Here is a 23,909-nt window from a genome sequence, read left to right on the forward strand (position 1 = left end):
ATGTATCATAAAAATGAGGGAACTCACCGTGCGGGCGACAGCAGCCAGGTGGAGTGAGTGGAGGCTGCAGTGGCAGCGGAATCCCCCTCCTCACCCTCCTCCTCTTACCGGTGTGTAAACTGAGTGCATGTGTGTGTGTGCTGATCCAGCAGATGCAGACTGGAGCCACCAATAGAAAGAGGCGAAAGGGAAGGAGAGGGTGTGAGAGACGGCAGAGGAGGGGTCTGGTAGCATTACATCATGGGCGAGGGGAACGCTTGTGTTCTGCAGGGGGGTGGGGGAAGGTGTGTGTATTGTGTGTGTGTGTCCTTGTATATTTTCTGCAGGATGATTAAACATGGTCATGATGCACCTGCACAGAGCTGTGATTAACAACCATTCAGTGGGAGACAGTAAATAAGCTGAGCTTTCATCGTGCAATAGAGGCTAAAAGTGAATAGCAGATGGACATGGGCGAAAACGCCCTTTTCCAAGCCCCTAATGGCTCTCTTGTCAGCATGAACAAGCGCTGATGGACGTCTTGGGAAAGAAGGCGCTTCTGACATTTCAGCATTAAAAAAAAAAAAAGAAGAAAAAGCATGATGCAGAAGCGCAGAGCCATCACCTGTTAGCGAAGCCTAAGAAGGAAAAGCGAGGGGAGATCATTTTTGGGGGAGAAAAAGGGTGTCAGGAGTATAACAATGACAGCTCAGGGTCATCCCTGCGCCTCGGCTTCGGCTGTGCCCGTTTGACACGAGAATGAGACAGCAACCGCGCAGGAAACATACTGATAAGGAAGTCTTTCTCTCGCGGTTAAATGTTACATAGCGTATATGTGCCAGGCGTACACGCAGGCCTCACATCAAGGTTGGGATGGAGAAGGCAGACACAGCAAGTTTGGAGACAGTCTGGCTTCAGTTTGGAAGATAACAAGAGCAGACCTCTGCCAATGCTCTTCTAGAGTCATACAATCCATTCATTAATCCATTTTCTATACTGCTTATCCTGTTCAGGGTCATGGAGAGCAGAAGTCAATCCCAGCTGATTTTGAGCGAGCGGCCTGAAAAATCCTGGACTGGTCGTCAGTCAATCACAGGGCGCATAGAGACAGATAACCAATCATATTCACGGCGTCACTGAGTGGTAACTGAACCCAAGCGGCATGCACCAAATTCAGGTAAGTATATCACAACACCTTCAGTGACTCGGCATGGAACCCTTCCATCCATTTTTTGACGGTGGTTCAAACTGTGACTTTTGTTTTTAGACTTTAGAGACGTATATTTCCAGAAATTTGGGGTTGGAATATGACATTGCTAATTGTACGACTTCTCAGCATGATGCTTGGCAGTTTGTCATACAAATGCATACATCCATCCATTTTCTGTCATCATTAGGGTCACCGGGGGAAGGATTCAATCCATGCTGACTTGGAGTGAAAGGCTGTTTACACCTTGGACTCCTCGCTAGGTCAATCACGGAGCACATGTAGACCGACAAATCCGCATAGGTTGAATCAAGGCAACTGGACTGTTGAGATGCAAATGAACCACTGATTGTGGTCAACTTTGTCCTCATTTGTGTCACAGCCTTGTGAGTTGGAGTCTATCTATCCCAGCAAAGTTTGGGCGAGAGGCAGGGTACGCCCTGGACTGGTCGCCAGCTAATCACAGGACACCTATAGACAAACAGTCCCATTTATAAACAATTAAAAGTCTTCAAGTAACCTAACGTGCGTGTATTTGGAATGTGTGAGGAAGCCGGAGGGACACAGGGAGAAAATGCAAACACTACACAAAAAGGCAGCAGCCAGGATTCAAACCCAGAACCTCTCAACTGTGAGGCAGCCGTGATAACCACAAGATCAATGTGCAAGGTTGAGTTCACATTTGGCCATGACATTCCTTTTGTGTGATGTTTCTCACCGTCAAGAAAGTAGAGTGCTGTTACTTTGTTTTAATTAACCAATAAGCTTGGATAATGAACATCATGGTTGTCGAATGACTATTAATAAATGTCCATTTTTCAGCCCCGAACCTTTGAAAATGAGAGACGGACGTGCTGACCGCTACTCCACCGAGCTGCCCAAAAATAAATGAAAAACAATAATTTAAAGAAAAACTTCATATGCGCAATGTACATAGGATTTCTGTTGCAGCATCAGGTACTAATAAAGGGTGTGAGTTCAAGCCCCAAATGGCAACCTTGATGATACAGCCATGTTCAGGTAGCAGTGTGTTTAAAAACAAAAAAGTCAGTGAAGGTAAAAAAACAATAATAATAAAAAAAAAAAAATCCTTAAAACATTTATTTTGTTTCCGTACATTTAAAATGAATTGGGAACACTCCACATTTTCTTCCACAACAAAAAAATTAAGAAAATGTATCAAAACTGTAATTCCTTCACAGAACATGTAGGAAAGGGAATATTATATTGTTCAAAGAAACTTTACAAACTCAAAATTAAGAATACCAGTGTGTACAGGTTATAAATATTTTCGGACGGCGGCCGGAAGTTCTTTTTCTTTGGTGAGCGCCACCATGAGGCGCTGTGAAGCACCGATCCATGGAGAAATCAATGTGGCAAAGCGGAACTGCCTGCATCTTAACATATTGGTATTTTGATACTCATGTAGCATCTATCACACTATGATCCATTGTTATATTGATATTTTGCCCCAGCTCTACTTCCTGTTTCATACTTCAAAGTCCGAATTCAAAATGAGCCTTCAAATTGTATCAATAATGCTCAGAGAAGCACTGCAGAACCCATTTTTTAAATGAACTCACTTTATATACAGTATAAAGGAGTGACTTTTTGAACCCCCATCTCCTTAACTAATGAACTCATTTTTAAGTGCAAGACAAATATTGGTGGATGGGGTTAAATAATGTCTTCCTCTCATCTTGCATGAGAAGTGCTGACTCTGCATGCTCCATCCATCATGAGTGGGGGTGTCAAAAACAAAGTGTGCTTGCATTGGTTTTAATTTCAACAAGAAAAAAAATCAGAATGCGAATTGCGCTATAATCATTGATCCTTCTGAGAAAAGCACGTCACATACATGTTTTTAAGACACCTTTTAAATGGTTAAAAAATGTATAATGTCTCTTTTAAAGGTAACGCATGTTTCAAATAGAGCCCTCACTGGTTATGCTCTATGTTCTTCACTTCCTGTATATGATCGATTGCTTGCAGACATTTTGCGGCCTAAACAAATTGAATGTGTAATGGGTGCCCGTGTTAATGGATGTGAATAATTTAGGCTGTTCCATTGACAGGTGCCTATTTATTATGTCAACAGACGCTGCAGGAAATAGAGGCGCATGATGAATCATGGCATGATGAATCATCGCAGGGTAAGCATCGGTTTTAGAAAGCACGTTTACACATGTAGACATACTGTATGTTAGCATCCAAACACTTAAATCAAAACATAAACAACACGGTGTCGCTATTTATCTTCCCGATTCCAGTGAAGCAGTGGCAAAACAGAACAAAGCCATGTTGGGAAGGCTACGCTTGGAAAGCTAACAGTGGTTTCTGGGTAATTAGCAGCCATGACGGAAAAGAGACATCCAAATGCATTTGTCATTAATGCTTTGGGACATTTTAAGGGAGACATTTCCAAGACTGTTGTGCCTTTTCTCGACCGATCCCTGCATCCGGCAGCCAGGAAGATGAGATAATGTTGTGTTTTTTTTCCCTCCAAGGCATTGATGCAAGTACAAGCAAATGTAGACAGAGAACATCTGGAGACAAATGACTAGTGTGGCCATTCAGCCAACACACAAGAAGTAAAGGAGGTAAGTGAACTTTGCCGATAAACATTAGACAACTAGAACAGCAGCACAGCAGACGTCCTACAAAATTGAATTGTTCATAAAAAAAATAATGAGTGTCTGACCACAATGTGAGAAGCAGATGTTTCTGCAATCAGCAGGATGTGCTGTGACAAGAACAGTCATTCAAACACAACTGAAGTCCATCCATCCATCCATTTTCTGAGCCGCTTCTCCTCACTAGGGTCGCGGGCGTGCTGGAGCCTATCCCAGCTGTCATTGGGCAGGAGGCGGGGTACATCCTGAACTGGTTGCCAGCCAATCGCAGGGCACATCGAAACAAACAACCATTCGCACTCACAGTCATGCCTACGGGCAATTTAGAGTCCAATTAATGCATGTTTTTGGGATGTGGGAGGAAACCGGAGTGCCCGGAGAAAACCCACGCAGGCACAGGGAGAACATGCAAATTCCACACAGGCGGGGCCGGGGATTGAACTCGGGTCCTCAGAACTGTGAGGCTGACGCTCTAACCAGTTGGCCACCATGCCGCCACAACTGAAGTCAATATCAACAACAAGCCCACCTCAGTATCATACCCGTATCAAACTCAAGGACTGGGGGCCACATCCGGCCCGCCACATCATTTTATGTGGGCCGCAAAAGCAAATTATGCTTACATGAATCTTCCTAAAATCTGTACCAAAATTTAAAATGGTCATATTTAATAAATATTAACACTGAGATATGGTGTTGCAAGCATTTTTTTGTGTGTGGCTAAATCCCTTTAACTGTAATTGCAGCAATAGTTAAACAAACTATTATCCTTGACGTTTAATTTCAAAACTAGTTATCCATCAAGTTGTTGTGTACGTGTAATACTATGATGAGGCGATTAAACAGTATTTATGGTTTCACAGTCATAACGTCTTGTAACCACAATGTGGCCCACGACAAAAATGAGTTTGACAGGCCTGTCATAAATCATGATGTGTTGTTGGCACAGAGGATGATGTCAACTTTTAAATGGTGAGGCAGGGGTGCATGCACAGCTATATTATAATTCACCCTCACTCAATATCACAAATCAATACGGTAAACGTGCAATACGGTATGGAAAGGATGGCGGTAAATGACAGGCAGGGAGGGGCAGGGGGGGAGTGTTCTGGTTTGTGGAGAATCATGTAAGTAAGACATTAGCGACAGACAGACGGCACTTTATCCGCATTTTTATCTCGATTTGCAACTAAATTTAATCGATTCTTGCGTGGCAAATGGGCCACCCCAAAAGGACGTGGGCATAATCCTAGTGAACAAACGACAACGCCAACTGTAATTTTTTTTTACCATGATCCACTACAGCTGCGTCGCTCCGTGTGCCTAACTAACTAACTAACTAACTACCTAAAATGACAAAAACATGTTAGAAGAGAAGGCAGGACGTACGATACCAAGAGATTTCAATTAAAAAGAAGAGGAAATAACAGGATATCAGCAGTCCAATCAGGGACCATAACTAATAAAAATTAAGGATCCAGTAGAAATAGGATAATAAAAAATATATAAATAAAATAAAACAAAATTAAATAAATAAAACAAAATATTTTTTTGCAAACCAAAATTCTAACATTAAAATCTGTTAAAAATTGAGACACTTTTTTTTTTTTTTTTTTTTTTTACCTTTTTTTAGACAAAGTAAAGTATCAGGAGCCGGGATAAACCTATCTTAACATCCAAAGTAGAACGTAACAGTTAATCTAAAATGAAATGAAGGTTTTCTTTTTCAATCTTGTGAATAATTTCACACAATATCAAGTGTAACCACAGTCAATACGTTGCAGACAAAAGAAATGACCCACCCACCCTTTACCAGATAGCATAAAATATAATCTGTGACTGCCCGCAAGCTCTGTTCCTTAACATTGTGCCCTTCGATTTGAGACAGTGCCTAAGCAGCGCTATTTATAGCACAATTCAATTTGTTTTAGAAATACATTTATCTCTTTCTCCTTCAAAAGGGAGTGTCTTCATGCATAAAGGTGTCCCCTGGCATCGCCACTCTTCCCTGTCAGCTCTTTCACCACCACCTCCACCACCATGCCTACACTGTACCCTGTTGCCTTGGCAACCTTACCCCCCCCCCCCCCCCCCCCAACCACCCCCATCTCTCTCTCGCTCTCTCTCTCTCTGGGGACACAACGGTGACTTGTGTGCTCGCCTCCGAGCAGCCGGAGGACTTTTCATAGAAAAGGTGCAGATGCTCATCCTTTCCTATACCCGCCTCTAGTTCGACACTCCTACGACAGTGAGTTTTCAAATAAGAATCAAAAGTTCCACGGGAAGTGAATAATGTCTTTTTCATGACATGTGGGAAACAAAAGCATTAAAAAGAAAGCAGAAGAAAGTTATAAGCTGCTAATGGTACTGAGTATAGTTCTTTCAAGATCAAGAAATTACATTTGGTAACCTAAACTTGAGACAAAATGGATGCCTCACTATAAGGCAGGAGAATCATGTGATGTCTCCCAGCCAATCATCAAAGATCACAATAGTAATGACTATTCAAATATTGAATGAATATTTAAACAATAGTAAATTACGTATTTCTGGAAGGAGTGGTGGTGGTAGGGGGGGGGCATTTATTTGTACGATAATATTTGTGCAATAACACTAAACAATATTTGCAGTGTATTAACAAGTCAAGTGAAAGTGGATTTGAAAAACCAAATAAAAAGGACTAATGCAGAGAAACAGGAAATAAAAGTAAGTGGCGTAACTCCTCGAAATATCGTTGCACACAGCATTGAGGCGCAACCACCTCAGTGTCTACTGGAATTATATACTGCACATCGTTTACAACATGCTGTAAGACTCCACACTTTAATTCATCTAAGAAACTGTTTGGGTGCTGCTGGTTTGGTTAGCAACCGAGTTCAAATGGAAATTTAGCTACGTGAACAGGAAAGGATTTCATTCGATCTATGCAAAAATAATTGCCTGAAGGAACGCACGATGCATTCATTCATTCATTCATTGTACAGAATAGCTCCGTGGCTGTGCGCCTCCATGGGAGCTGTCGTTGAGGATGGCTGGCTGCACGTATAATGACGTGTCCCCGTAATGCTTGCAATACGGGTATGCATAATTGCTTGTCGGCCTCCAGTTAATTAAAGATCATTCCCGTCTGTGGGCCGTGACATGTTTTTTTTGGCATTGAGTTTGATGTCAAACCATTTATTTTTCTTCCCGAGACTGCTCTTTTCTCTGATCGCTAGAATTAAAATAAACTCAGATTGAAAGGACAAATACATTTACTTTTACAACTACTGACCTCTACTACTGAAATACAGTGGTATATATTTATCAATTATTCCTATAAGTTAAAAAAATATATTTTGTTTAGACCAGTGGTTCTTAACCTGGGTTCGATCGAACCCCAGGGGTTCAGTGAGGCAGTTGCTGGGGTTCAACGGAGGAATCGACACACACCTTTTGCGTGTGCTTGCATGTATCCGTAAAAGCCTTTTTACACTGCATTTGAGTTCAAAACGCAACGCTGCGTCAAGGTGGGCGCTGCGCTTTTTTAAACTATCTTTATTTAAAAACATTTCAACAATACACTTGAGTTGAGTAGCATTCCTGTGGCGTCAGACAGCGCATCCCATATTAATAAAAGAGCCTAAAAAATTTATTGTTACCTATGAACCCTTCTCAAGGATTGTAGAAATAACATAAAGAAAAGGAACAGACTCTGTTCCTCTGCCATGACAGTGGCACTTTCCAAGGGGAATAACAACAGCAAAATTCACATTCACTGAATTAAATTTTTAGGATTTTTTTGTGTGTGTGAAATTCAAGTTGTATTTGTTTTGTTCTTTTATCACGATGATTTTGTGTGCAACTGATGCATGGTTCATTTTGTGCATGACCTGGATGACTGAGAAGCTACACAGACAATACAATATATACCGTATTTTCACGACCGTAAGGCGCATTTAAAAGTCTTACATTTTCTCCAAAATGGACAGGGCGCCTTATAATGCGGCACGCCTTATGTGTGCACCGAGTTCCAAAATCTATAAATGTTGTTGTGTGATGAGCACTCCGCTTGACTGACTGGGAGCATTTCCTGCCGACACGCTGCTTATATAGAGGAAGGCGGACGTGACTGAGGACAGCATGCGGATGTAAAGGGGGAAGGGTGCGCGTGACAGAGGGGAGCTAAAGACACGCCCCCAGTAGGTATATAGTTCCGGTATGTGCATCGGTTTGGCTAAGGATCCCCGTAAATGACTGCGGTCAAGCCAGCCTCCACTCGTAAAGTAGCAGTCAAGCCAGGCGCCCCTAATTTTGTTCATACTAGGCATTACGGTAATAAGTCGCCAACTCGCGGCGAAAGCCACCTTCAAAATAAAAGCCTCCCAATAATACGGACGTATCTCAGATTTTTTTTAACAGATTTTTTTCAGTCAGGGGTAATGACAGCAAAATATGCAGTTTTCAGAGACTTTTATTTTCAAATGCAATATCAGATCTTCATCAAACCTCTTTTAGTGGAGTCCTTGGTGGTCTGTCACACAGATCTGGATTTGTCTTGGGATACCAATGGGATTATGCTGGGGTGGCTTTGGTTCAGTAGGTAGAATCCCTGCTACGACTGTCCGCATGTCGAAGTGTCCTTGGGCAAGGCACTGAACCCTAATTTGCTCCCACATGGGCCTGGCAGCGCCTCGCATGGCAGCAGTCGCCCATTGGTTTATGAATGTGTGTGTGTGAACGTGAGGCTTTTTAAAGCGCTTTGGGCACTGTGATGATGTAAATAAAGCGCTATATAAGTGCAGTCCATTTACCATTTATTTTTCCTAAGATATCAAATAAACTCAAGATTCAAATTAACTTTGCTGGTTGCATTCCTTAACCGAAGAGCACTGACGTCCGTATTATTGGAAAACTTTTATTTTGAAGGTGGCTTTCGCCTATTACCGTAATGCCTAGTATGAACAAAATTAGGGGCGGCTGGCTTGACTGCTACTTTACGAGTGGAGGCTGGCTTGACCGCAGTCGAAAATGGCATTTACGAAGAGACACGCTTACGAAGCACAGTTTAAATTGCAAGCTATCAGTTACATGGGAATTGAGCAGCCGCGAGAGAATTCAAGATCAACGAATCCATGGTTCGCAAGTGGAGGAAGCAGGAAAACGAGCTTCGCCAAGTCAAGAAGATGAAGCTGAGTTTCCGCGGAAACAAGGCGAGGTGGCCCGAGTTGGAAGACCAACTCGAGCAATGGATTAATGAGCAAAGAACAGCCGGGAGAAGCGTCTCTACTGTCACCATGAGTGCAATAACTCAGAGCTTGACGAAGGAACTCCAACCGCTGGACATCGGTGTAAACAGGGCGTTCAAAGTGAAGTTGCGAGCGGCGTCGGAGCGATGGATGACAGATGGCGAACACAGCTTTACTGAGGATTGTGGATGCTTGGGCTAACGTGTCTGCTTGCACTGTTGTTCGAGCTTTCGTAAAAGCCGGCATCATTTCTGAGGAGCCGCACGGCAACGAGACTGACTCCGACAATGACGAGAGGGAACCCGGCGTGTTTGATGGAGAACTTGCCCATTTGACGTCACTACCCAGAATGCACTGCGACGAAAAAACAATGGCGGCCTATGTTGAAATTACGGTTTGAATAAATATATATATCTGGAAATGACTATCGAAAGTTGTATTTTATTGTTACGTTACTCAAGTCGAAAGAGATCATATATGCCGAACATGTCATCGCAATCGAAGTTCACTTTAACAGCAGCAGTTAAATTCTCCCATGTCATTTTCTCCTTTTTTTTGGTAACACCTGCATTAATTGTTCCAAACAGTATTTTTTGGTTCGCTTCCCCTTCTCAGACATGTTCCTCAATGTTGGTCTCGGAGATATTCCTTTACTCCGTCCTCTTTTTTCAGGGAAGGAAGTAGTTCAACCGCGCATTCTTAAGGGGTTGTTGCTACCATATAGCAGAATCAGAATCAGAATCGTACGATGTGTGTCTGCACGAATGATATACCGTATATGGAATTTTTGTATGTACACACATTTTAAATTTCAATCCAATGAAGAAACTTAGAACCTGTTCTATGCATTCTTTGATCAATGAGGCCCTTGGGCTGTTCGACAACCAATTGCCGGGCACATATGGACACAAATATTCACACTCACATTCACACCTATGGACAATTTGGTTTTGGGAATGTGGGAGCAAACATGGGAAGAACATGCAACATCCACACATGAAGGCCTGGGCCGAGATTCAAATTTAGTTCCTAATCAGGCCACTATTCAACTGTGCTACCAACAAGAAATTTTTTTATTTACAAAAAATAAATACTTTTCTTCAGATTGACTTGTGTAGGACAGAAAGTCCAGCTTTAAACATGTAACAATAAATGCTCTGGGAAATGTGTGTATTTGTATTTCCTGAAAGCTATGCAAAGGGATTTTCCATTTTTAGGTGAGCCCACTAAAATCTGATCTAAATGACAAATAAACTCGCTCGGGATAGACTTTGGGAACGAAACTCAAGCAGATGTGAGCATTGTTTAGGCAAGCAGCTGGATGGAGCGACTTACTTACATCGGTCCCAGCAGACTTGAGTTAATGCACGGATCACGGTGTTAATAGCAAAACTCCCCATGGTCATTTTGGGAATATTTCTGAACTTTGCATGGAGCCAAGTGAGGTTAATTGCCTGCTGACTCCATTTTCATACTGCTCACAAGTGTGGCATCAATTTCGCACTTAATTCTTACTTATTAAATATACTAAAAGTAAATAATGCAACTTATATTTAAACAGGAGGCCCAGGCCTTGGGGAAATTTCCCAGTTGCATCACATGTTCCGTGAGCTTTATATCATTATGTCACCATGCTAAGTATTGTGTAAAGGTTTTAATTCATATCTGTTGTTAAAAGTGAGCCATCGTAAAAGAAAAAAAAAACAATCCTGGAGTCTCACGGGGCATCATTTAAAGTGTATTTATATGTGAATAAACACAATCTACAAACCAGAAAAGCCATTGGTCCACCATACCTTGCTGTAGTGTGGGTTGCCGGACTAACAGGGACTTATTAATGGGTCTGAGGGGTTGATTACTGCTTTTATTATCTATCCATTCATCCATTTTCTATAGCGCTTGTCTTCATTATGGTCGCAGGTGAGCTGGAGCCTATCCCAGCTGAAAAGACTTCAATGGTTTGGACACGTCCAAAGGAGTGATAGTGAGTATATGGGTATAAGGGTGATGAGGATGGAGCTGCCAGGCAAGAGAGCAAGGGGAAGACCAAAGAGAAGGTTTATAGATGTAGTGAGGGAAGACATGAGGGCAGTTGGTGTTAGAGAGGAGGATGCAGGAGATGGAAAAGGATGACACGCTGTGGCGACACCCAATGGGACAAGCCGAAAGGAAAAGAAGAAGACTGGACTTTGAATTTAGTTCTGATTCTTTAATAGGTAGTCATTTCCAACATCTTAGGCAATATTTGTAAAAACAGTGCACCAAACCTTTTAAGAGTCAGCAAGAGTCTTGCAAGAGCCACTTTCAAAGCACATTGTCCTTGCAGAGTGGAAGTGTAATTTATCAAGGTCCTGATGCACTTTTAAGAGCAAAAAACAAATGTTAAGATGATAACAGTAGAGCAGAAAACACATACTGCACAATGTTCATGCTGAATGGTAGTTTCCTACATGGTGTTAATAGTGACTTCAATGAAGCTACCAGCTAGCAGTTTTTTTTTCTTAAACACAAATGTCTGTCTTTGTTTGACAGAGCAAACTGTTCCATGCTTACCTCTGTGTTCTTATTTTGTTATGGCATGGAAACAGTTAAAGGATTAAGCCGCCATTATTTGGCCTTTGCTAGATTATCAGTCTAGTTTAGAGACAGACAGACTCAAAGTTGTCAGAGTGTGTGTGTTAAGAGAAATTGAAACAGGGACAAATAAGGACTTGTCTCGCAGAGATCCTAGAGTGTGACCGAGGTCACGTGCGGAACATTTTGTTTTGTTGACGTTGGCCTTGACAGACAAATCACTGGCGTAACCGAAGAAGATAATGCTGAAGACAAAACTACGACTGTAATATAATTATCTTTATCATGCTAACCCCTTTCATGCACTCCCATCAGCTTTGAAAACAAGATTGACTGAATGGTCAATGTGTCCAAAGATGTGATCCATACCTTATAAGGCATCGTGGCTTACAAAACCAACACTGATCCAACCTCCATATTGCGCTCAAGTGTGGTCCATAACGATTGAAAAGATTCTAGTGAGTCTTCAATTGTAGAGACTGTTAACTAAACTTTTGAACACCATGCTGCGGCATTAATCTATCCACAGAAAAATACAATCTGCTAATCACACATATGTCCATCATTTCATAGTCATCTCTTTCTATAGCACTTGTTCTCATTAGGGTCATGGGTGAGCTGGAGTCTATCTTAGCTGACTTTCGGCATGAGGTGTGGTACACCTTGGACTGGTCGCCAGCTAATCGCAGATCACATAAAGACAAATAACCCTCCACACTCACATAATCACATAATTAAGTATAGTCTTCAATAAACCTAACATCCATGTTTTTGGAATATGAGAGGAAGCTAGAATACCTATAGAAAACCCACACAAGCATGGTGAGAACATATAAACTGCACAGAGGAGGGCCAGACAAGTGATTCAAACCCAGAACCTCAGAACTGTCCGTTGCTAACCACAAGGCCACCGTGCTGCCTCCCAATAAATTCTCCAAGTCCAATAACACTGCTGAACCTCTAAAATCCTTCCAGTCTTCTCCGTTGGGTGACAGCAAACGGTTGAGCATGTCAACCAGCTAGCGCAGCCGACAGTCGGCCACCTGGATCAGTCAGACGCTTCCGCAAATCCGCTGGCCTGTCACACAATCGCGGCGCTGTTCCCCGGCTGAAAAGTGTGTCCGGCCAGCCGATTAATCAGCTCTGCAGTCAGTCATCCACAGGAGCGATTACATGCTGGGCACATGAGCGAAATGAGAAAACGATGATAGAAGGGGTTTACTTCCGGGAGGAAAAATATTCTCACAGATGTGGAAAAATTGACAAAAGTAGACAAGCCTTACAGCTGGAACCTCCAAAATCAATTTGGAGATCAGGAATCACCATGCAGAATATATGAGAATTCTGAGAAAAATTGTTAAAAATTTCGTTGGCGTCAAACAAATTTTCATTGCGGGCCAGATCATTGTCTTTAAGTAGGTTTTCCTCAGTGGGCAGTTATGACTTTGTAAATCATATAAATGAACAATCACGTCATGATATTATTACGTGTACACAATTGCCCTTGCATTTCAATGTTATTATGCAGTATACAGTGTTCCCTGCATATTCGCGACTTAATATTTCAATTCAAATTTAACCTACCTCATTTTTTTGTGCTCAGCCCAAAACACTGTTAACATAAACCTATTGCTTTGGCACTATCTTGTAGAATTTTGGAGCCAAAGAACTATGTTGAAGTGAGTTGAGAAGCTTCATGTAATGTTTTACCACCATCTTGAGGCATAAATAAGCAATTACAAACCCTTTTTGGGTGTCATTTACTTGCAGATTATTCGTGGTAGGGTTAAATTTAATAAAAATCAGATGTCATGGAAAATAGTGAAAACCAATTAGTTTATTTGAGGATATAACAATTGTTCAATTTATGTTAGGAAGCGATTTGTTGTTAAAAAAATGCTTGTAATATATGTGAACAGGGAAGAAAAATGTTCATTTTTCGCACCGATTTTATACCAAAATGAAAAGAAGAAATCCATTTAGCAAGAAACATAAAGGCACACTATTAGCTTTAGTGTGCTACACAAATGAATATGGTAGGCAGCATCTGGACTTGAGTTTGACACTTGTGATCTAAAGGATTATGTCTACACCTTATTCCCCTTTAGTTTTTTTTTTTTTTTTTGTGATTCCACCACAGAATATACCAGTTTGCCAAAGAGGAAAATGATAGAACATAAAATTGAATGAATAAAATCAATCTGAATAAATCATCTGGCTGCTCAGTACAATCAATATATGCAATGGAATTAACTAAAAACAAAAGTGAATTTTTACCAAGAAGATAGTAACATAAATATCACATGGCTGAAAGCATATTTGCGAAGTGATAGTACTGAAATGGCCAGATTAGCTTGTCAACAAACTACCAGCAAGTTTGAGTGTCATTGTCTTGAACTTTACATGCTGACAAGACAATGACAAAGCTGTGTTCTTACAGTGCTTAGCAACAAGAAAGGTACGGTAATTTGCCTACATAATCGTGCGCTTGACTTTTATGTTCAAATTTCCATTGAATTCCATTCATCCATCCATTTTCTATAGCCCTTCTCCTTATTTGGGTCGCAGGTAGGTTGGCGCCGTCTGTATCTCAGATGACTTTGGGTGAAAGGCGGCCAGAGGTGGGTAGAATAGCCAAATATTGTACTCAAGTAAGAGTGCTGTTTCTTTAGAATATGAAAGTATAAAAGTAAAAAGTAGTTCTCCAAATATTTACTTGAGTAAGAGTAAGAAAGTACTCAGTCAAAAACCTACTCAAGTAAATAGTAACTCATGAGTAACTTCTGATTAAAACAATAAAAATCAGAGCATGAACGTAAAATAAACATTTTAAAATACTAATATATGGTAATCCACGTACACCTGCCACTATTTCAATTTTAAACTGCCCACAAACCAAGAACACATGCATTGGGCCCTACAGAAACATAAACACCCTACAGAAACATATAGACAAACAACTATTCATACTCAGTCACACCGATGCATATTTTTGATTCTTAAATAAACTTAACATGCATCTTTTCGGAATGTAGGAGGAAAAGCATGCAGCCAACATACAAACTACACACAGGAATGGCTGATGCCAAGATTCGAACCTCAAACCTCAGAACTGTGAGGTAGATGTGTTAAAGAGTTGTTTTACTTGAATTTTATGAAGGTTAACTTATTTTTACACTTGTACGACATCTTAAGACTAATAAAATGTTCATAAAAACTGTAGGTTTTATGATGGAGACAGCGTGTTTTAATGCAGAATATAAAGCAGCTTTACCCAACTTCCAGTCTTTCCAGTGAAATGCATGAGGAAAGAACATAGTTCCCCCCGTGGAGTTGCTATTATTTAATATGCGCGGGTCAAGTGCAAATGTCAGTCAGGCCACATTGGGCCTAGTTAAATGTTAAAGGCATTAAACTCCAGAGAAGCAATAAGACCTGTCAAGCACTGGCAGACATCCACTGACGCTATTGCAACAGGGAAGGTCCGGAGGCTGTTTCTCTTATTGTAAGTGTGACGTCAAGGGGAAGCAGCGGCCTCACAATTTATCTCATGGGAAACAAGGGAAATTCAATTAATTTGTTCCAGGCACAAACTCTTGCCATCATAAAAACTTTATTATAACTGTATGTACAAAGTCTTAGTAGTATAAATAGAAGTTAAACTACAGTCATGCTCAAAAACATTGGCACTCCTGGGGTGCCGATGATTTTAGACATGACTGTATAAAAAGAAACACAACACTTTTTTTTCCTGACTGTCTGACATAAAGTCAGACTAAACTTTTTCTGTTTTAAATAAATTAGGAGTACCAAAATTATTTCTATTTGCTGAATGCCAGAGTAACGAAAGAAGGATTTTTTTTTTTTTTAGACATTAATATCCAGGTATGTAATTGACAATACAGTCATGGATAAAAACAACGGCACCCCTGGGGGGAATGCATTATGTATAATCCCCTATGTATGTACCCTATGAAATTTGATCCCGTCATCTTGACAGAGCTTGAGACGATGTGGCAACGGACCATCCAACCTCAACATTCCCCGGACTCACGGCTGAGGTGTCCTTGAGCAAGACACCGATACCCTGAACTGCTCCCTGGGCACTTAAGTAGCCCGCTGCTCCAATGTGTGCCAAGGTGTGTTTGCTGTGTCCATACCTGTGATGGGTTAAATACGGAGCAAAAGATGATAATTCGTCTTCTTTTTCTTCTTCTTGATATTCAATCAGTTGTATTGATCATGTTGTAGAGCGTGCCCTGATCCATTTCCGTGTCACAGTCAGTTCAATTTCTGCTTCTTTGGTTATCATCATCATAGGTCTACTAGTGTTCCGTGGTGGTGGCGCCACAACTACAACAAAAACAAAAAACATCCCATGAAATTTGAACAGATTGTCCTACATGATGATGGTTTGAGCTCGAAATTGTACTTGACTTTTGGGCTGTTCGTCTTTGGAGGTCCCATGTATGGAATTATGCGTCCCACCAAACAACAGGGATTAGAGGAGTGAAAGTGTGTTGAAAAGTGAATTATTATTAATGTAGTGGATCAATTGTCCATGATGTCCGCCTTCTTTAGGAGTCTCATGTGGATGAGGTCAACATGCTCAAGGCTAAATGGGGAGTAGATTCTGGCTTGTGGCTGCATGCATAATCGTTTGACTTTATACCAAGAGGGTGGGGAGATGTTTACCCTGGTTGACTGGCCACAACACTAGGCAGAACTGCAGTGATCCAATATAAGCGATGTAGCGAAAAACAACTTTATCTCAGTATGATACCTTGCAATCAACTACAAACAATAATCCTAAAGTGCGAAAGCTACTGCCGCCGCGACCCGACCTCGGATAAGCGGAAGAAAATGGATGGATGGATGGATGGATGGATGATCAAACTTTTGATGCCTTGTTGCTAAAATGGGCGTGTTTCCAGGCGTGTGTAGGCCCCCAACAGGCTGGAATAATGAAAACAAACACAGCGATTCCATGCTAATTATTAAATCAACAACTCTCTGATGCTGTCAATCAAAAGTGAGCATCATTATCTTTGCAAAGGCAGAGTTTTTTTGATAGAGCTCTTGTATTGGATCTACAGCATAGGCCATACTGGGGTGCACAAAGGAGCACAGGGCATCATTAGTGGCACTTTACATTCAGGCCACGCACCACTTGTCCTCGCTTCAGGGGGGTGCAGACTGCATCTAAGGAGGAGGAGCAGGGAAGACTCGGGGTCAGATTTTTACCCAGCTGCTCATCAGACCATCACACAACACATTCTTTTCTATACTTCTTCATTTACAATAAAATCCCCACAGCTATAGCAATGCTCTCCTTTAATGTTATTCCCTGGCGAAACAACTGTATGCATAAACCTGACAATTTCATCTCATGTCCACTGTGTCCATTTTCCAACGAACAGTGATGATCTTTACAGTTCTCCTCAGTTGCTTTGGCTCAATGATTGAAACTCGGATCCTCTTGATTTTTATCATCACATTCAGAGCACATCAGAAGTCTTCTTCTCCAAGTGTGAACACATTTTTCAAGACAGTTAACACACCTCTCATACAAAAATGCATTTTTCAAAGGATTTAACGTGTCAAGCAAACACATTTTTTTCCATTAAAAAAATGAATACATTCCCATCTCAAAACCGCAATTGCATTGGATTCACTTTGGTAAAGAAAAGGAAAATATTCCGTCACAGCCAGTTGGTTTCAGTTTGCATAGCGGTGATTCGTCGAAGCATCCAAGTGAGATTCGGACTAAGACTGATTCAATCAGCAATCATTCCTCATCCAGCTGTAATAGGTGCTCACCTCTGGATCATTATGGAAGAAGGAGCCACGAGACAACTTTTGAGAAGAAGTGTGAGTGAGAATGCGTGGTAGCGCAAGAGGCGGAGAAAGACATGACCTGACCATGGATTTCTAACGAAATTCGAGCCAAAATTGTTGATCATGTCATCAACCATGAGCTGACATTCGGATATGCTGCCAATATGTGCTGCCATCTCCAACGATGTTGTCCTCTGCCACATGGTGCATCAAGTCCCCCTTCTGTTTTACCTTTCTGAAGGTAGAAATTCTACTTTTCTTATTTTTAGAGTAAAAATTTAAAATGGCAGAGTCTAGCATTTGGAACCATTTTAATGTGGGTTTGAATGGGATCATTGAAAATACTGTAAATAGTGAATTGGAGGTAACTTTTTCATTTTTACCCTAGCTATATGCCCTAAAAGTGACAACATAGGCTGTTCCAATGTTTTAAATCATCACACTTTTTAGAGAGATATAAGCTACTGTAATAGTTGTAATAGAATAAAGTATATCATTAAGTTCCTGTGGTGATTGAGTAAGTTTGCCATTTGAATCTTGTGTGGTTGTAATTAGTGTTTTTTCTTTGTTACGTTGAAGGTGGTTTTCCAGATTTATTATTGTGCTAAAAATCAGTTTATCTTAGCTGTTGTAGTAGGAACTCTGTTCTTTTTGATAATATGCAATCAGGTTGTTGTTTAGCATTATAGAGTTGGTTCCTAAGTGGGTCTGTCGTATTTATTGCATCTTCTTCTCTAAGTTGTTTGATTTTCATCTCCTATTCACTTTCAAATTTTTGTTCTTGTTTTTTCATGTAGGAATAGTATGAAATGATTTTCCCTCTAATTACAGCTTTCCCTGTTTCCCAAAGTAAGGATGGAAATAGAGTTGTGCAATCATTCATATCTAGAAAATCTTTCCATTCTTTCCTTACAAATATCTTGAACTCTGGATCTTTCAGTAGAGAAGTATGAAAGTGCCAGGTCAGAGAACCCCGCTTTGTGAAGGAGCCCTGCATGTCTGACAATGCAGTTCCTGTCTCCAGGAACATGGAAGAATGGATGGCTATTATGTGTATATATATATATATATATATATATCATGGATTATAATAATATTGAATAAATAAAATCCCTGTCTCGTTTATGATGAACACAGGCCTAGTACTATTTGGAGAGCTAAGTATTTTTGTAGGTTGGTGCTTGGCGTAAAAAGTTCGGGAACCGGTCTGGAATAATATACACAGTATTTCCTGGAGGAATGTCACACTACCTGGCGCTTGGGCCCTAATTGTTAATAATTACAAATAATTATATTGGCATATAATGTGCCATATTAGCATTGGTCATAAAATTCATTCAAGCGTGTAAAAACTCCCACTGCCTCAGACACAAACCACAACTAAGAGAAAAGCTATTGGCAACAAAAGTATTTTTGATTGCAGACTGCTCATGGTATTTGTATGACACTGACTATGAGGCTCTGCGCGTGTGTCATTTGAGATAAATGCATTATAATAATAATTAGGAATGTTTTTTTTAGAATTCCTTCACTTAGGAGACGCAAATGTGCCTATAAGGAAATGTATTCTGGCTTGTTTAGTACCAACATAATAGAGCCTGTAGAGGCGTCCTTGCATTAACACACAACACGAGAAGAGAATAGACGAGGCCTCGGCCACAGCACAATAGGCTGTGACAACATGGAATTACAGCCTCCGTATTAGCCTTTTTATTTCCCCGCTGCTCGGAATGGTGTTGACGCATGGGCGGTGCTATATAGTTGGAATAATCACCGGCTCTTATACGAGGATGCCATGGCAACTTGTGGACGAACGTGTCCTGCTGCTATAAAGAAGAAAAACGAGAGCCCTCAGTGGGGCGCGGACCGCCGTCAAGGCTATAAAAAAAAAATGTTTTAAATAAAACCCAACAAAATGCCTCCTTGCTAGCTTAGCGACTAATCCATCCATCCACACCCTGGACTGGGTCCCAGTCAATTGCAGGGCACATATTGACAAACAACCATTCACACTCACACGTAAGGCTTCTTTAAGGGCGGTGACCGCGCTGACGTCATTGCGGCTATCCCGCGCGCAGTTTGCCTTTATACTCGAGCGCAACCCACACGCGCAGTTTTGAAAATGTGCTGCAGTTCTCTTCCAAGCCAGGGGTGTCGCTACAGCTGCTGTTGGTTGGGACAACACAGGGTGGAGTTTCCTCTGCATTTTATGGCCATTTCAGGTAGCCATTTTTTAGTTTCCTTTCGGAACAAGGAACAAAGCAACAACAATGGCGACCGTGGAACAGTGTCTACTTGAACAAATGGACCTAGATGGCCAGATGATACGTTTAATTAGACTGCAAAATAGATCAAGAAGGCGGCGGCGTCGGTGGTATGTGGAACCAAGGGCAACGCTGAATACGTCATCACAGCATGTGACTAAAACGGACCAATCAGGAGAGATGATCTCCGTGGCGTTCTAAGGCCTCATGGCAACAATTTGTGCCATGTGCGCGTCAAGTGTCGCATAGGGGCCGCGCGGCCCAAGGTGTGAGTCACGTGATGCAATGCGGGCGTATAAAGAGGCCTTTAGGGCTGGGCGATATTTTGTTCGAGCATCGTCACATCGCTGGGTCTGCTGCTGCTTGGTGTACTTGTAAGATGCAGTGAATCAGCTGCAATATTAAAAGTGACCAGTAGAGGGAGGTGTTTGGACATGCTAATAAGATTAGCACCCATATTACAGTAAATTATAACGTTTCAAACAACACAGAGAGCAGCCCACAGTGTTGTATACTTATCTCCTTGTGTGATAACAATGAAAGAGGATGGGGACAACAATGTACACCTGCTGCATTTCCTATTTCATTCTTCAGAATGAAACTATTGTAGGCAGGAACTCTGTAGCTGCGTGAGTGCCCGAGGTGCGTTCAAGGATACTGCGTAAATGGGAGTGAATGTGTTCTTTTGTACTACAGAACGGAATTGTAACTACGGATTACGAAGAAAATCATTATTTGTATCAGAATGCTTTAGTTAAAACACTGTATGCTTACACTGTGATAATATTTAATTTATTTTGTTTTGTAATATAAGAATAGATACATTATTTTGTTAATATTATATAATCAGCCAGAGTTGCAAGGAATGTAGCTATCAATGTCCTTTCACCATCATTCGTGTCATACTGTGTTGTATGTTTTAGGTTACACAATAAGTGCAAAAGTCCTGTTTTTCTTTTAATTTCTCATTTTAAAAAACACAATTCAAAAATCAACTTTTTTTTCTCATGTTTTTGAGATTGTAGGGTGAAAGCTGCAGCTGGCTATTATTGTGGACTGAATGGCTGACAGCTATGGGGAAATGAAATGCCAGTACTGTATTTTGAGGGTAATAGCCCATCACCATATTATATATATATATATATATATATATATATATATATATATATATATATACATATATAATAAATGTTATAAACAAACTAACAAAAATAATCTATAAAAAAAGATCACTATAAATAATGAATTCATTATAAAACATATTCAAATATTTGGCAAAACAAAACTCATTGCATAAAATAAATGTTTAAATGATTCTCCTCTCTGTATCTGCAGTTTATTTTTTATTTTGCTTAAAAAAAAGTTGTTACTGCAGGATGCTGGTTAAGTCATGTATTTATGAACTAGTGACAAAAACCCAAGGCTAACTGAGCCTCTGGGAGGTGAGCTGCAGGTGAAAGATGAGTCCAGTTGAAAGAATGTGAGGGCCATCAATCATTTATGGGCTGACGCATGGGAAGAGGCTGCCAGAGAGAACAAACATTCTTCTCTCAAGAAGAGGGGCTGTCACAGTGGTCCAACCCTGCTGAGACCACTTGAATGAATAGTCAGAGGACATGATGCACACGTATGACATCGTGTCTCACTAGTGAGCAGTCATTTAGCAGTGATACCTCATATCCTGTCCTGGACGTCATCCTTCACCTCCTGATGTGTCACAATAAACAAGGCCAACTATGATTATACTTTTTAAATGCCCGTAAGGAGGGTAATGTGGAATATTGTGAGGGTTTTCATCCAGGGAACCAGCTGGGTACAGTTTGTAGCTGCAAATAGTGTATGTTATACTGATGAGCACATGAGTGATAACATGATATGTCTAAAAGGGATGGATTTCCATGTTCATAATTCAAGAAGAAGTACTGTACATGCACATAAAAGATGCTAGCAGAGTGAAAAAATTGTAGATGATGAAAATGTGAATTGACAGGCCGCCAGCCGCAAACATTCAACATTTCTGTTGGCTGTTGGTGACTAAATGCTATTGCTAACATGAACAGTTTACTAGGGCTCTGCACAAAGCTAATACAATGTAATTAGTATTTTATATTCTCATTCTTATTTTTATTGTAGATTATTCGGGGGGGGGGGGGGGGGGGACATTAAAAAATTTGCCTTTTTACACTGGGTTTGTGATTTTTTTTCTCCATTATTTCTATTTTGAAGTTTTTTGAGATTTTGTTTCGTGAAAGTTTGTAACAATTGTGTAGGATTTTGTTAAATAAGTAAAGAATTATAATTATAATTCTAAATTATGTTTTAATTTGTGAAAATCCTTTTAGATTTGGGCTGTTTGTCTTATTATTGCTGTTGTTAAATATACAATTTCGAATTCCATGTTGCAAATACAGTACATGTGTGTTATATGTTCAAGAATTTCAATTTTAAAAAATAATACTTAACATTCCTGAGTTTGTGTCACAAAATATACATTCAGCATTTAAATCCATACAAAAACGGAAACAGATATGAATATTTGGTGAGTTATAACCTAAAATTGTTAATCCAAATTCATCCAGATGCATTGTCTCTGGAACATGTAAGCACATTATGTACAAACTGCCATTAGCTACAATTCAGTCAGGAGTGGATTGCTCACATAACCTGTGTAGAAAGCACACAATGATGATGCCGAATTGTTACAGCGGGAGATGTAAATTTTCTGCATTAGAGATGCACAATATGACACATTATGTGGTCATAATGATAGTTTACAACCACTTATCCTGACGTGCGATGAAACATTGTAGTTTGTGGATGGCTACAATGTGCTAATGACCCGACTATGTGACTCAACATGGTAAAGTTCATGAATGTATGCTAGAAATTTAAAAGAGAAATGTGTAATTACTCATTCTCTTCAGGGTACTTGGGTGTTACATCAACATGACACTAAGTGAAAATTGTTTGATGTTAGCTATTAAATAGTTAAAACTCAATTACAAGCCATTACAAGAAGGTCCGCTGACTTACAAGTGACCATGCGGCATTCAAGCTTAACGACTTCATGCCATGTTTGTCATTAAAAATCAACTCCAAAAAGATTTCGTGACCTCAAAAATCTGACATCAAACATCACAGTAAAGTGAAAGACTTTAGAAGAAAAGTCTTTGAACATGGAGCACATGAGTTACAACCCCACTGACAATTAAGTCTAATTAGAGTATAGGGATATCCGGTTTCTCCAATGAATACAACTCTTTGTTTCAGCGTTATAACAAGATGTGCTGACTGAGTGATCATCAGTCCTCATCTTCTCACTCGGCAGATATGAGGATAGGCTCTGACTGTTAGATCTAACGGACACTTTAGAACGTGTATCAGTGACGCATGCATCAGACGACGGTGGCACACTTTAGTGACCTGCACTTTGCTGATGTAAGCATTCAGAATCAGAATGATCTTGATTTGCCAAGTATGTCCAAAAAACACACAAGAAATTTGTCTCCGGTGGTTGGAGCTGCTCTAGTACGACAACAGATAACACTGAGACATAAAGACATTGACCAAAAAAAAACAGTCACTGAGCAATAAAGGGTTAATAGTTATCTGGTAATGCCGGTAAAAAAAAAATCTTTTTTTTTGACAATTGTGCAAAAGATGCAGAGTCCTCTAGCACTTAGAGCAGTTCGAATGACTAATATTGCAATAGTCCGGTGCAATGACCATTGTGCAAAGGGCGCCGAGACTTCAAGGAGTGTATGCAGTTTAAAGTGACGAGTAGCGCGATAATCTGGGACAATGTTGATTGTGCAAATGTTGCAGACGCTCCTCAGTCAGTTTGGCCAGTATTGGTCAACAACAGATATGCAAATAGTGTAGCGTGGCGAGACTACTACAGTGAGTGCACGAGTAATATATAATTGGCCGCACAGAAATGTGACAACGAACTCAAGTCAAAAAAAATTCAGAGCTATCTGTGGGAATGGTTCATTATAGCTGTACTGAGTCCTTTGAAACTCACATTATTAAAAAAAAAAAAAAAAAAAAACAGTGACTACCGGTATAGATATATCCATCCATCCATTTTCTGAGCCGCTTCTCCTCACCAGGGTCGCGGGCGTGCTGGAGCCAATTCCAGCTATCATCGGGCAGGAGGCGGGGTACACCCTGAACTGGTTGCCAG

General features: G+C 40.5%; 1 protein-coding gene across 1 annotated transcript in view; it reads right to left on the reverse strand.

Annotated features, from left to right (window-relative positions):
* Positions 1-120, reverse strand: part of LOC133474241 (semaphorin-4B-like) — an 89,534-nt gene extending 89,414 nt beyond the window's left edge. Inside the window, exon 1 of the mRNA XM_061765727.1 lies at positions 28-120. The gene's annotated coding sequence lies outside the window, so the exon portion shown is untranslated. The remainder of the gene's footprint in view (positions 1-27) is intronic.
* Positions 121-23,909: the final 23,789 nt, after the last annotated feature.

This window comes from Phyllopteryx taeniolatus, chromosome 2, assembly GCF_024500385.1.
Source record: "Phyllopteryx taeniolatus isolate TA_2022b chromosome 2, UOR_Ptae_1.2, whole genome shotgun sequence".
In the NCBI taxonomy this organism is placed as follows: domain Eukaryota; kingdom Metazoa; phylum Chordata; class Actinopteri; order Syngnathiformes; family Syngnathidae; genus Phyllopteryx; species Phyllopteryx taeniolatus.